Below are 12,462 nucleotides of genomic sequence, written 5' to 3'. Positions count from 1 at the left end.
TAAAATAGGTGATAAATATATTGTTTGCAAACTGGCTGTGGTACATGGAGAGCAAGGAGAGCCTGAAGAAAGAGACCACTCCAGATTGTCAGCTGACAGGTTTTAATAAGCAAGGAAATCATTCTACTTACAAGGCTTTTCTTGGGCAGCTACAAGAAGAGCAGATCTCCACATCTGCCTGTTGGAATCTTAAAAACTTATATAGAGACCTTAACTGGGTTCCATAATGTATACTGTCCATATGTTGTCAACAACACCTTATTTTCTAAAGGCTGTCTCCTTGAAACAAGTTTCCACTGTAGGTTTAGTGGATGGAATGTACATTCCAAGGACAGTGGAGGGGGTCAATGAAGCTCTGATTGCCTAGGTCCAGCTCTTGGGTCAACTGGCAACCATGTCCTCTAGATTATTTCCTCAAACAAAATGATACCTCTGAGTATTTTTGTGTTGATTTTTTTTTGAGAGAGTGTGTACACATGTGGACAGGGGAGGGGCAAAGAGAGGGGGGAGAGAGAGAATCCCAGGCAGGCTCTGTGCTGTCACGGCAGAGCCTGACACGGGTGTGAGATCATGACCTGAGCTGAAATCAAGAGTTTGATACTTAACCGGCTGAGCCACCCAGATGCCCCTCTGAGTATTTTTTAAAATTTTTAAAATTATGTTTCTTTGTTTTTGAGAGACAGAGAGAGACAGAGCATGAGTCAGGGAGGGGCAGAGAGAGAGGGAGACACAGAATCCAAAGCAGGCTCCAGACTCTGATCTGTCAACACAGAGCCCGATGCGGGGTCCGAACCCATGAACCGTGAGATCATGACCTGAGTCAAAGTAGGATGCTCAACTGACTGAGCCACCCAGGTGCCCCCTGCCCCTGAGTATTTTTAATCTTTGTTTATCTTGTTGTGAGGAAGGTTGAGTATCTTTATTTTTTAAGTGAAGAGCAGTTTGCATTTATTTTTCTGTTAACTCCCTGTACATGGCTCTTGCCCATTTTTGTCTTTTCATGTTCTCCATTTTTAGGTGATCTTTTTATAGTAAAGATATAAATTGTAAATATTGTCCTAGTTTATCATTTGTATTTTTATTTGCTCTGGAATTTTCACTGCATATTTTTTACATGGTCAAATTTATTGATCATATATTATTTCTAGATTTTGAGTCATATTTAAGAAAAGCTTTCCCTAATACTAGTTTATAGAAATTTATCCATTCTTCTAAAATTTCATTTTACCTTTTCCCGTACCACTAAGCAATGATCTAAATACCATTTTAAAAAAGAAATTTGTATTTCCTCCACTGCTTTGACATGAAGGCTTTACCATATACTGAATTTCCCTATTGGTTATCAACTTTTGCAATATCCTTTTTTATAATTTTGCAACATCAAAGTAGAACTAAAAACTTTTAAAAAGCAGCATTAAAACCATTCTAGTAAACAATAAATGTTATTCTGGTGATAATTGAGTTAAACCAAGAAATGGTTATATTGATAAAGTCTAACTTCTTAGTTCATGTAATATGACTAACGAACTTCAGGAAGATTAAAGTGATAATAAGGTGAATAAATAATTTTCAAATCCTCTGTTGTGAAATGATGTTTATCACTCCCATGACTATGAAAAAATGTGGTCTTATTAAATATGGCTTTATGGAAATCTAATTCTTCAAGTGGTACAGATAAATTAGAATTTTATATATAAGCAAGCAAAGAAACAAATATATCTTCAGCCTGAAATAAAATTTTTAAAGTTTCTAAAATATAAAATGTGCTTTTTTGAATTAAGCTTGCCACTAAAAATCTTTTATTTTTTAGGGATAGCTCATTATTGGATCCATTTTGCTGATCTTTGCTAGATAACTTTAAACCATAGACTTGTGTAAGATATCGGATGTAGAAAGAACATTCTCAAATCTATTGCTCCTTGGCTGCCAGCCTCCACAGGGTTATAATCTGCTTACCTTGTGATTATGGCTTTAGTTGTCTTCACACCTTTCTCAGGTAATGTAATCACTAAAGTTAGGAGTTCTGTATTTGCTTATTAAAACCCAAAACAAGATAAAATTTTCACATGTCAACTTGTGGTTTGTTTTTTTTTTAATTTTTTTTTTTTAACGTTTATTTATTTTTGAGACAGAGAGACAGAGCATGAACAGGGGAGGAGCAGAGAGAGAGGGAGACACAGAATTGGAAGCAGGCTCCAGGCTCTGAGCCATCAGCCCAGAGCCCGATGCGGGGCTCGAACTCACGGACCGCGAGATCGCGAGATCGTGACCTGAGCTGAAGTCAGACGCTCAACCGACTGAGCCACCCAGGCGCCCCTCAACTTGTGTTTTTAAAAAGTACCCAGTTTTGGTGCGTGTGTGCATGTTTGTGTGCGTGCATGAGTGCGTGTGTGTGTGTTGGAGTCTAAGGAAATACACATTCTGACTTGATTTTGGGAGCAAAAATGTCTAGAACATTTCTAGAGGAACATTTGCTTATTTGTGCATGATTCTATTTACCATTGCTATTTGTCTAACCTCACCCCTCCCCCCCTTACAATTTTGGATCAAATGCCATTTCCTCCAGGAAATTTACTGAAAACTACTTAACTCCACATCCAAACCATTCTTATTCATTCCCATCAGATCAATCACTTTGCTCTCTTGAAGTGCTCTCTTTTTGAGCATTTGGCCTGGATTTGGCTCTTCGTTCCTTGAACACACAGATTGTATGCCTTTGTTTCTCATGCTCCATTCACAGTACCTGGAACAGAGGAGACACACAACTTGATTTTTCCCTTGCTTTATTGATGTTTTGTTTTGTTTTGTTTTGGCCTGTGGTAAAGTATCAAAACAGTGTGTCACTGATATGTAGTCGTTTCATTATTATGGTAAGTCATTTGGCACCTACTCCACTGAGACTTTTAAATAAATAATTATTTGATTTCTGTGTTATTGTTTGCCTTGTTTCACTGAAGGCGGACACTTGATGGCATCTTATACCCATGTCACCATGGTCAGATCTAGTTGGTGCTCAAGATCTAGTTGGTGTATTATAAAATTGAGTGACACCCTAATCAGAATATGCTATTGCTGAGATCTGTTATCCAGGTAAAACAATTAATGTATCATGAATATTTCAGAATAGTCACAGACCACACAAATTGCACAGTGAATAAGTATGCTGTGAAGTCATAATGAATCTTTGTGTGATTGAAAGCCTGATGGAACACCAAAGGGCAAGCGATGCTGAGGAAGAAAGGCATAAATTGGAAAAACAAGTAAGCTCATTTAAAACATTCCTAACCTAAAACAAGAAGGTAAGATGCAAATAAATAATAATAATACATCACTGAAGACTATGGAAGGACTATAGTTGGCAGCAGTGACTGCCTGCTCAAAATACACTGAGGTTGTAAAACTTGCTTAGTCACCGTTAATCCAACTCTACAAATGATTATTAAGATTTATCTCTTTTCATCAGTGGCGCTTCCCCAGAGAAGATTTTTGAAACAACTGTTGACTTCATTTTGCTTCCTGGTACACTTTCAGCACTCACTGAGCATTTTCTCAATGAAACGTTTCCAGCAAGGCTGGCAGTTTTGTTTTAGAGGCAGGATTTAGAAGAAACAACTGTGCATTTGGCTTTGCTTGAAGGTCTGGGTCCAATTCCTAGCTATTACGTCCCTGTATGAAATCATTCAAGACTACTTTGTCTGATCCCCATTGTACTAATTGGTAAAATGAAAATGAGAGTATCTGTCCTACCAGCACTAGAGAGCTGTCATAGGGCGCTCAAGTGATGACACATGAGAAAACAGTTGGTGTGATACGCGGGATGTGAGGCCCAAGCACAGGGGCATGATTGTTACCTGCAGGCATTTCATTGCATGGCTACCACTAGCAAAATCAGTTGTCTTCCTTTTGCTTAGTGTTTTGTTTGTTTTAAACGTGGTACATATTCCAAAGGAGCAAAATTGTGAATTCTGTCCCTCTCAACTTCCAGTTCCAGCCCTAGAAGAAACTACTATTAGCAATCTGTCTACTTCCTGACGTTTTCTATAGATCATACAGTCTGTGTGTGTGTGTGTGTGTGTGTATGTAACAAAAGTAAAATCATTGGATGCTGGTTCATATGGACACCTATTTAAGATGCTACTTGCCATGCTTGGAACAAGTCATGAAATCCTAGGGTTCATCGACTTATTTTGCCTCATAATTTAGCCCTTTATGTTCTGTGTTTGGACTTGGTGATTCAAGAAGGAATGTAAAGGGAATGGGTTAGAATCTTGTTATCAGAGATTCGGGGTAAGTTCAAAGCAGAAAATTTTTTATAAATTCTCCAAAACATAGTTTTTAGAGGTGCATACTAACTATTGCAGATTTAATTCATTCACCCTATGTATACTTTTAGATTTGAGGGTTGGATTAAAAAACAAACAGCTGAAGTCAACCATACCATTCATATTGGATTTAATAAAAACAGTAAAGCTGACTATTGTATTCTTGTTAAAGAGTCAGGCTTACATAAAAGTTAGGCTTCCTACATATATGAAATCTGTACCTTATGGTTTATTATTTTTTTTTCTTTTTTTTATTTAATTTTTTTAAATGTTTATTTATTTTTGAGACAGAGAGAGACAGAACATGAACGGGGGAGGGTCAGAGAGAGAGGGAGACACAGAATCCGAAACAGGCTCCAGGCTCTGAGCTGTCAGCACAGAGCCTGACGCGGGGCTCAAACTCACGGACCGCGAGATCATGACCTGAGCCGAAGTCGGCCGCTTAACCAACTGAGCCACCCAGGCGCCCCTATTATTTTTTTAACGGGGTAGCAAAATTATTTACTTGTAGCCATTTTCGTGTCTCCCTTTCTTTTTTGGCAAATGCACAACCCATTTCCCTGTGGAAACCATTTGTTTCCAGGTGTTTTCCTATCAAACGTTTAAGTAACAAGAACAGCTGGTCACAACTCCAGAGAGACATTAGGCAGAAAGCAGCAATCTCTGGAAACGAACAGAGTTTATAAGCAGTTTTTAAGCAGTTTTAATTTGGTAGTAAAAGAACAGTATTTGGTAGGTACTTTTATTTTTATATTTCTCTACCATATCACAATTTTAAATACAGGTTCGAGGGCGACCGTCGGTCTTATTTTGCAAAATATATGAACATCCTTCTTCAGCATGTGAGGAAGGACCATGGCGTCTAAATCAAAATTCTTCGCTTCTCCCAAATGCAAAAGCAGTTCAGAGCAAGTCAAAAAAATTCCAGTTCTGCTCCATGAGGGCTGCTGTCATGTTTTCTGTGTAAGCAACTGGAAGTGTGGCTCTTTGCCTTTAGGTGACTAAAATATAAAAAGGTTCCTGGACCAATGTGAAATTTATATATTTTTTGCTCCCTCAAATTTCATGTAGGAGAGGATTAAACATTAAGATACCGCTGTTCCTCTACATAAAACATTTTAATGTGTTCAAAAGATAGAGAAGTCTAGAATCGCAAGACTGGGGTTTAATGTGAGGAACTGCAGCTTTATGTTTTCACTCAATTGGGTTAATTTGGGGTGATATTAGCGCTCGTTCTTTGTAAAGCTTTATATCCTGATTTATTTTGCTTCAGGTAGTAGGATCACAGCAAATTGTCAGGGTCTCGGGCTGTCTGGGGATTTGAAAGCATAGAAGACGTCAAGACCTATTAGTTGTAATAAAATAGCACAGCTCTTTTAGAACCGCAGTCATTTCTAGGATAACACGTCAGTTCGAGATGACAGAGGGGTTGCGCAGGCTGCCCTCTCATCACGATGCTCATCAGAGGGAGCTGGTCCAGGGGAGGGTGCCAGGGTGTGAGGTGCTCCCCTCCTGAAAGCTCTGGTGTGCTCCTCTTGGAAGAGGGAGGGGCTGGGCACTGGGAAGGAGTGGGATGTCTTCACAGGTTAGGAAAGCAGTCATCTGGAAGACAGCATCGTTTTAACCCATACGGACATAAAGGGCCAAACAAAGAACAATGGGCCAAAATTCCACAGATGCAAATTTGCACCCATGCAGGGAAGCATCATGGAAGAAATTACTCTCATTGTCCAGAAACAAAAGGGCTTCCTTGGGAGGAGTGGGGTGGGAGGGTGATTCAGTGAGTCCTGACTTTAGCCCTTTGACCACTGCCAAGTTACTCAGAGCAAGAGAGATGGTTTCCTGTGGACAGAAGAGCGGCAAAACGTCTGATTTTCTTCTTTCTCAAAATGCTTTGTAGGATCAGACTGTTCCTACGTGTCAGGAGATACAGGAATTCAAATTAGCTTAGGGGAAAAAAAGGGAAAGAAAGAAAAGGCATGCTGAAGTCCCACAGTGCATAACAGATGGCATCAAACTGAAATTGATGTTGATAATCAATGTCAAAATATCTTAGGGTACTATTGACAGGAGGGATAGGGATGAAAGTTAATCCAAGAAGCTTAATGAAAAATGCACAACTGAGAGGATTGACAGAGGAAGTACAGAAAGTGGACCTGGAGGATATTTTAAAACTTAAGTTGAGCAATGTTTGACTTATTTCTAGACTCTGAAATATGTTTGTTAGTAAGTGTGAAGCAGAGAAATCAATAACAGATAGACTCTGTTTATCCATGTTTGTTTTACTGTGTGTAGAAGGACCCCTGAAAGCCACTGATGGATGGAACAGGTATTGACATGATCACGCCCCTACTAATTTTTAAGACTGCCTTGTAAACACAACAAGCTGGTTTCAGAAGGGTTCCTTTGTGAAAAATCTCTTTGTCACATGAGTGTGTTTTGAGAAACTGCCAAGGGAATGATCATGCATGTTGTGATATGCCGATACTCAGCTTTGGGACAGTACCGTATCCTCAGATTTATGGCCCCATCACATCCGTAAACCTCCTGTAAATAGATTCTGGCGGAGATCATTTTTTTAAAGGTGATAATGCCAGAATTAAAAAGAGAAACCTCTTTTGACCTCATACTGTCTTAAATAGACCTGAGATTGTTTTATCACCGGCACTGGATGCTTTTGTCTCCTCACTGAGGACCACCAGTGCCAGACATCCCAAGGCTCCTGTAAACTTACACAAGGGTTTATGGATTTGCATTATCTACTGGCAGTTACGCAGGTGTGAGAGGCTTTTATTTCACCCTGTGCTTTAATTATGTGTAACTTGTTCTGGCTGTATTTTCAAATTTGCTGAGAAGTTGTGCACCACGTACAAAACTCTTACACCCTTTACCTCGGTTCCCAGATTGCTGACGGTTGATTTTGCTCCATTTGCAGTGTCTGTCTGTCTCTTGGTTGCTGTTTCTTTACTCTCTCTGTCTCTGTGGAAGTGAAACAGTCGTTGTCTACTGCTGTGTAACAAATCACCAAAACTACAGTGACTTAAAGCCACATGAAGTTCTTGTGTCCACGGCCGTGCAGGTCCGAAGACTGTTATGGCGTGGCTGGTCTTCTTCTTGAGTCCCGCAGAGCGAAATACCTGGGTCAGCCGGGCCTCCTTCCTTCCTGGGGTCTCTGAGGAAGAATCCACTTCCAAGGTCATTCAGGCTTTGGTACAACTTCATTTCTTGTACTTGTAGGACCGAGGTCCCATTTGTCACCCAGTGGCTAGAGGCTGCGGGCCTCTCTCCCAGCTCCTTAAGACCATCACATTCCTTCTTGCGTGGTCTCTCAGTCCTCAAACCAGCGACAGTATGTCCAGCCCTTTTCACCTTGTAGATCCCTCCAACATGCCCTTCTCCTACCTGCTGTGACAGCTGTTTGCTTTCAGAGACCCGTGTGATGGCCACCCAGGTCATCTCCCTGATTTAAGGTCAACTGTGTCATCTGGCACAACACAGTCACTGTGCCATGTGAGATGAGAATGAAGTTGGGAAGGGTATCTCATCAGATCCACAGGATCCGGGGTTCAGGGTGTGGAATTGTAGGGGCCATTCTTAGAGTTCCGCTGGCCTCAGGAAGAGTCGAAGAAAACGAGGCTTTGTACCTGGGGTCTTGAGAACACAGCTCTCTGTTGGCAGGTTGATGGGGATCTGTTGTGAGGGTGTGTTTAGAAGTGTGTGGTTGACGGTTCAGTGATGGCCAGAACAGTTGACTGAGAATTTAGAAGAGCCAGGAGCTTTATCACAATCATCCCTTGAAGTAGGTATTATTCTGACTTAAAAGACAAAACTGAGAAAACCAAAGCATAGAGAGACCTGTGGAAAGACTTGGTGAATGTCACGCAGTGGGCAGGTGGCAAACCCAGGTATCAAACCAGGTCTGCCTGACTCGGGTCCAGGATCCTTCTGTTTAGAATCCCAGCCTCTATTTGCAGCCTGAGCCATTTTCTTGTTTTGGTAATTATACGCTCCAGGCTTTTCCTGACCCTCTCCCTGGAAATTTTCTCAAAACTTGTCTATTTGGTATCAGATTTCTTTGAAGATTCACTTCTGTCTGAGGGATATGTTTGCTAAACAGAAAATCTCCTCCAGAAGTGCATGAATACCTATGGGAAGGGCTTTTGGGCCGCTTAGTGTAAGGAAGGCCTGGCTCTTAGGATGTCATCGTTCTCCTGGAACGGGCAAGTTCCCAGATTTGAACAGGTCCAAATCCCCTTGGGCGGAACACTTGCTTATGTAGTATCGAGTGGATTTAGTGCGTTTAAATGCTACTGCTTCTTTAAACAAGAGAAATATCCATATACAACATAGTGTCTTAGCTTCCTCTGTTTTAAGAGCCCGGTTTCCAAGAGCATCTACCTTTTGCTCTTTTTGAAAGATTCACTGTAGACCTTGTCATTTCTGTTTAGGGAAAATGGGCATGCACTGGAGTCAAAATGTCCACAATAGGTCAAAAGAAAAATATTAAATTCTGCCAAGAATAGCTACTAATTGGTTTCTCAGGCAGGGACCTTTTCCAGGGGGGGAGATACACATTTGTTAATTGGACACATACCAAAGACCTGGTTTTCTCCAGTGTATTTGCCAGTTCCCAGCATCAAGAAGAATTAGTGTGGGGTAATTCAGTTCTGTAGCGGATGATGAAGCGAATCGCTGTTACAGCATGTTCTGAATCCTTAGGGTCCCTGTGGAATTTAACTGTTGCAGGGAGAGGGCTTTTTTGGAGTGTGAAGAAATCTAGCCCATCTCGTACTCACTTTTATAAGAGACTCTGTGTACCATGGATGGCAGCACATGCTTCTGTAGGGGGACAGTGTAAAACCTGAGTGAGCAGCTATTATATTTACTTGATTGTTTGTGAGAAAGAACGCTACAAGAACGGTGTAACTTATATACACCTATTGGATAAGGATAAAGTTGTAGATAGATGGATACAAATTCATACATATATGAGTTATACGTATATATACTTACATATGTGGTCTTAAGCATGTACATATAGAATTTTGCATATGTATATGTATAAATAATACATAAGGCACTTTTGTTTAAAATCTTTTATGTTATGTAGGAATGACTTTCAAATACATATGCTGAAATCTATTTAGAAAGCCATCAGTGCAAGCCAGGGAATCACAGTCTTAAGAGAACCCTAAATTTTATGATGTTCACAGTGTTGAATTACAGCCAACACTTTTCCCCAGTTTGAAAAACAAAATAGGATGCCCTTGTGAGATCCATTTTTATTTAGCTTTCTTTAAAAGTATTTCTTAAGATTTGACATTTTAATCCTTGTGATCAAGATGGTCCATGGATACCTAATGTCCCTGAATGATTTGTTTTGACAAAAAAAAAATGCTAAATTTGATTGTATTTTTAGTTTAACTTGGTTTGGTTGTATATATTTTAACATTATCTAAACTCTCCTCATGTTTTCTGTTTTGGGTTTTATAAAGTCACTTATTCAATTTTTTTTTCCTGAGTAAGCCTGAAACTAATATAATACCATATGTTGATTATACTGGAATGAAAAATAAAATAATAATAAATGAAAAACAAAACAAATGAATAAAAAAACAAAAAGCAGAATCATACCTATGAAAAGAAGAATATATTTATCTTGATGAGCACTGAGTAATGGATAGAAGTGTTGAATCATTATATTGTACACCTGGGGCTAATATAACACAGGGTGTTAACTGTACTGGAATTAAAAACATAAATAAATAAAAATTAAAAATAAAATATAAAAAAATCATCCTATAGTTGAAGGCCTACAGAACTACCATTGGAGACATGTTTTGGAGCAGAAAGGTGGGTGTGGGAATGTGTGGTGCCATGGCTGAGAGCATGGGCTTGTAAGACGGATCAGATCCAAAGTTTCTTCACTCTTTACAAACTACAGTAATTTGGGAAATTTGCCTTTCTCATTTTCCTCAAATGTAAAATGGAGGCAATAATAAAACCTCTCCTGGATTTGGGCAGAATTAAGGGAACTAGCCCATGTATGTATGTGACAGTGTCTCTAGGATTTGGCTTTGGTTGCTAACAACGACAAAATAAGCTTTAACTGGTTTAAAGAGTCTAGGTATTTATTGACTCACATATCTGAAGTATTCAGAAGCAAATGGGATTCAGGTATGGTTTGATCAGGGATGACTTCATTCTTCTGTGGTCTACTTGTTTTTGACATCTTCTGTGTACCAAAGAGGTCAGGCTTTGTCTCCATGCCGAGTTCTTTCATGGACCCAGGATAGTTATAATAAGGAATTGAGATCTCTTACTTGCTCATTCACCTCTAAGAGAAAGGAGGCACAGCTTCACTTCCACAATGCTTGAATAAAATTTTGGATGAACAATCCCTGTGCAAGTTCTGTAGCCAAGGGGGTATCATATGCTGATTAGCTTCTGCTGGGTTGGTGGCCATCTCTGAACCACTGTTGTCAGATTTATGGAATTGCCCTGAGTGGTTTAAACATCATGACTCTTCTGCAGATAGGGCTTCGGTCATACCCATTCAAATCATAAAGCTGTGAAGGAGTGAAAGAGGGGTGGAGTGGCTTTTGGAAGGCAACTGTAATGTTTTGTACCATATTTCATAAAGTCAGCTGTGATTGTTAATATTTGATAATTATGGACAGTAATAGTAACGACAGTCTTATTTGCTCACAGCACAGATTATTAGTATGTTTATATGCTAATACATGCCTGCACCTTTACCATATGCCCTGCACATTCCTGTAGGCCAGGGGGCAGTAAGGCACAGTCTTTGCCGAGTTGTCTATTTGACTTCTGGATTATTTTGTGTATTTTAGGTTTCTGTATTTATATCATAGCACGATCATTGGGGATAGTTATGTGGATTTTAGCTGGAATAGTGTTCTTTGCTGGAGGCAGTTACCTCTTTCACTCCACATACTATAATGTGTTTTTTTTTCATGTTTATTTCATTTTGAGAGAGAGAGGGAGAAAGAAGGAGTGCAGAGGAGGGGCAGAGAGAGAGAGAGAGGGAGACAGAGAATCCTAAGCAGCCTCTGTGCCGTCAGTGCAGAGCCTGATACTGGGCTGGATCCCATTAACCGTGAGCTCATGACCTGAGCCAAAGCCAAGAATCGGATGCTTAACCAACTGAGCCACCCAGACACCCCTACAGTGTGTGTGTGTGTGTGTGTGTGTGTGTGTGTGTGTGTGTGTGTGTGTGTGTTAAGGTGTAGAAATCTGCACAGTTGTTGTGACGGTTACTTACCTGTCTGTACTGGGAATCTTTTCCGGCTCTGATCTGCTCTGTTTGCAGGGATTCCACTCCTGTGATTTACCTTGCCTGGGCTCCCTTCCCCACTGGCCACCAGTTAAAGCCTGGGCTCCCTTCCCCACTGGCCACCAGTTAAGGCCAGTCACTGGACACAGTACTTTGTCTGTACTTCTGTAGAGTCTTCAGCTGTAGTTTGCATGTCCTTTACAATTCCACCTCCTGCCTGGAGATTCTGGCTGTGGTTTTCCTACCTAGATTTGTCACGTGTAGTACCCCAGCTGCTACTTCTCAAATCCCCGGCTGGCCTCTGTTCCCCATTTGCTTCTTCAAATCTAACAATACTGTTGTTCTGGTGCCTCATAATAAATTCCCTCTATTGAATTACCCGGGGTGGGCTCCATGTTCCCTTGCCCCTGATTGATACAAATCATTGAACCTCAAAATCCTCAAATTCTAATCTTGCTAATGACTTTTTTCCAAGAATAAGTCCTGTTGTCTATAATGCTAATGTGATTTATTTTTCTAAAAATAAAGATTTCTTAGTAAAAAAAAAATGACGGGCTTTCTTGGAAACCTATAATTTCTACGTTGATTTAATTTCTTAACTTCAGAAAGGCGTGTGTTGAGATGTATTAAAACCGATTATAAGGGCATTATTTGAAAAACACTATATTTCAACTCATTTTGGTTAAATTCCATTATTGGGTCATATCTGAAAGAAAATTGCAGACATCTGTTTTATTAAAAGCTAACTATTGAGGTGGGAAACCGTATTCTTCTCATCAAAGCTTGGATAGTTTATTGAAACACACACACTCCTATTGAACAAAAAGCACTTTGGTAAACCAC

The sequence above is a fragment of the Panthera leo genome, chromosome E2 (genome assembly GCF_018350215.1).
Source record: "Panthera leo isolate Ple1 chromosome E2, P.leo_Ple1_pat1.1, whole genome shotgun sequence".
In the NCBI taxonomy this organism is placed as follows: domain Eukaryota; kingdom Metazoa; phylum Chordata; class Mammalia; order Carnivora; family Felidae; genus Panthera; species Panthera leo.
The sequence above is the reverse complement of the archived record's forward strand: the minus strand, read 5'-3'. Positions refer to the sequence as shown.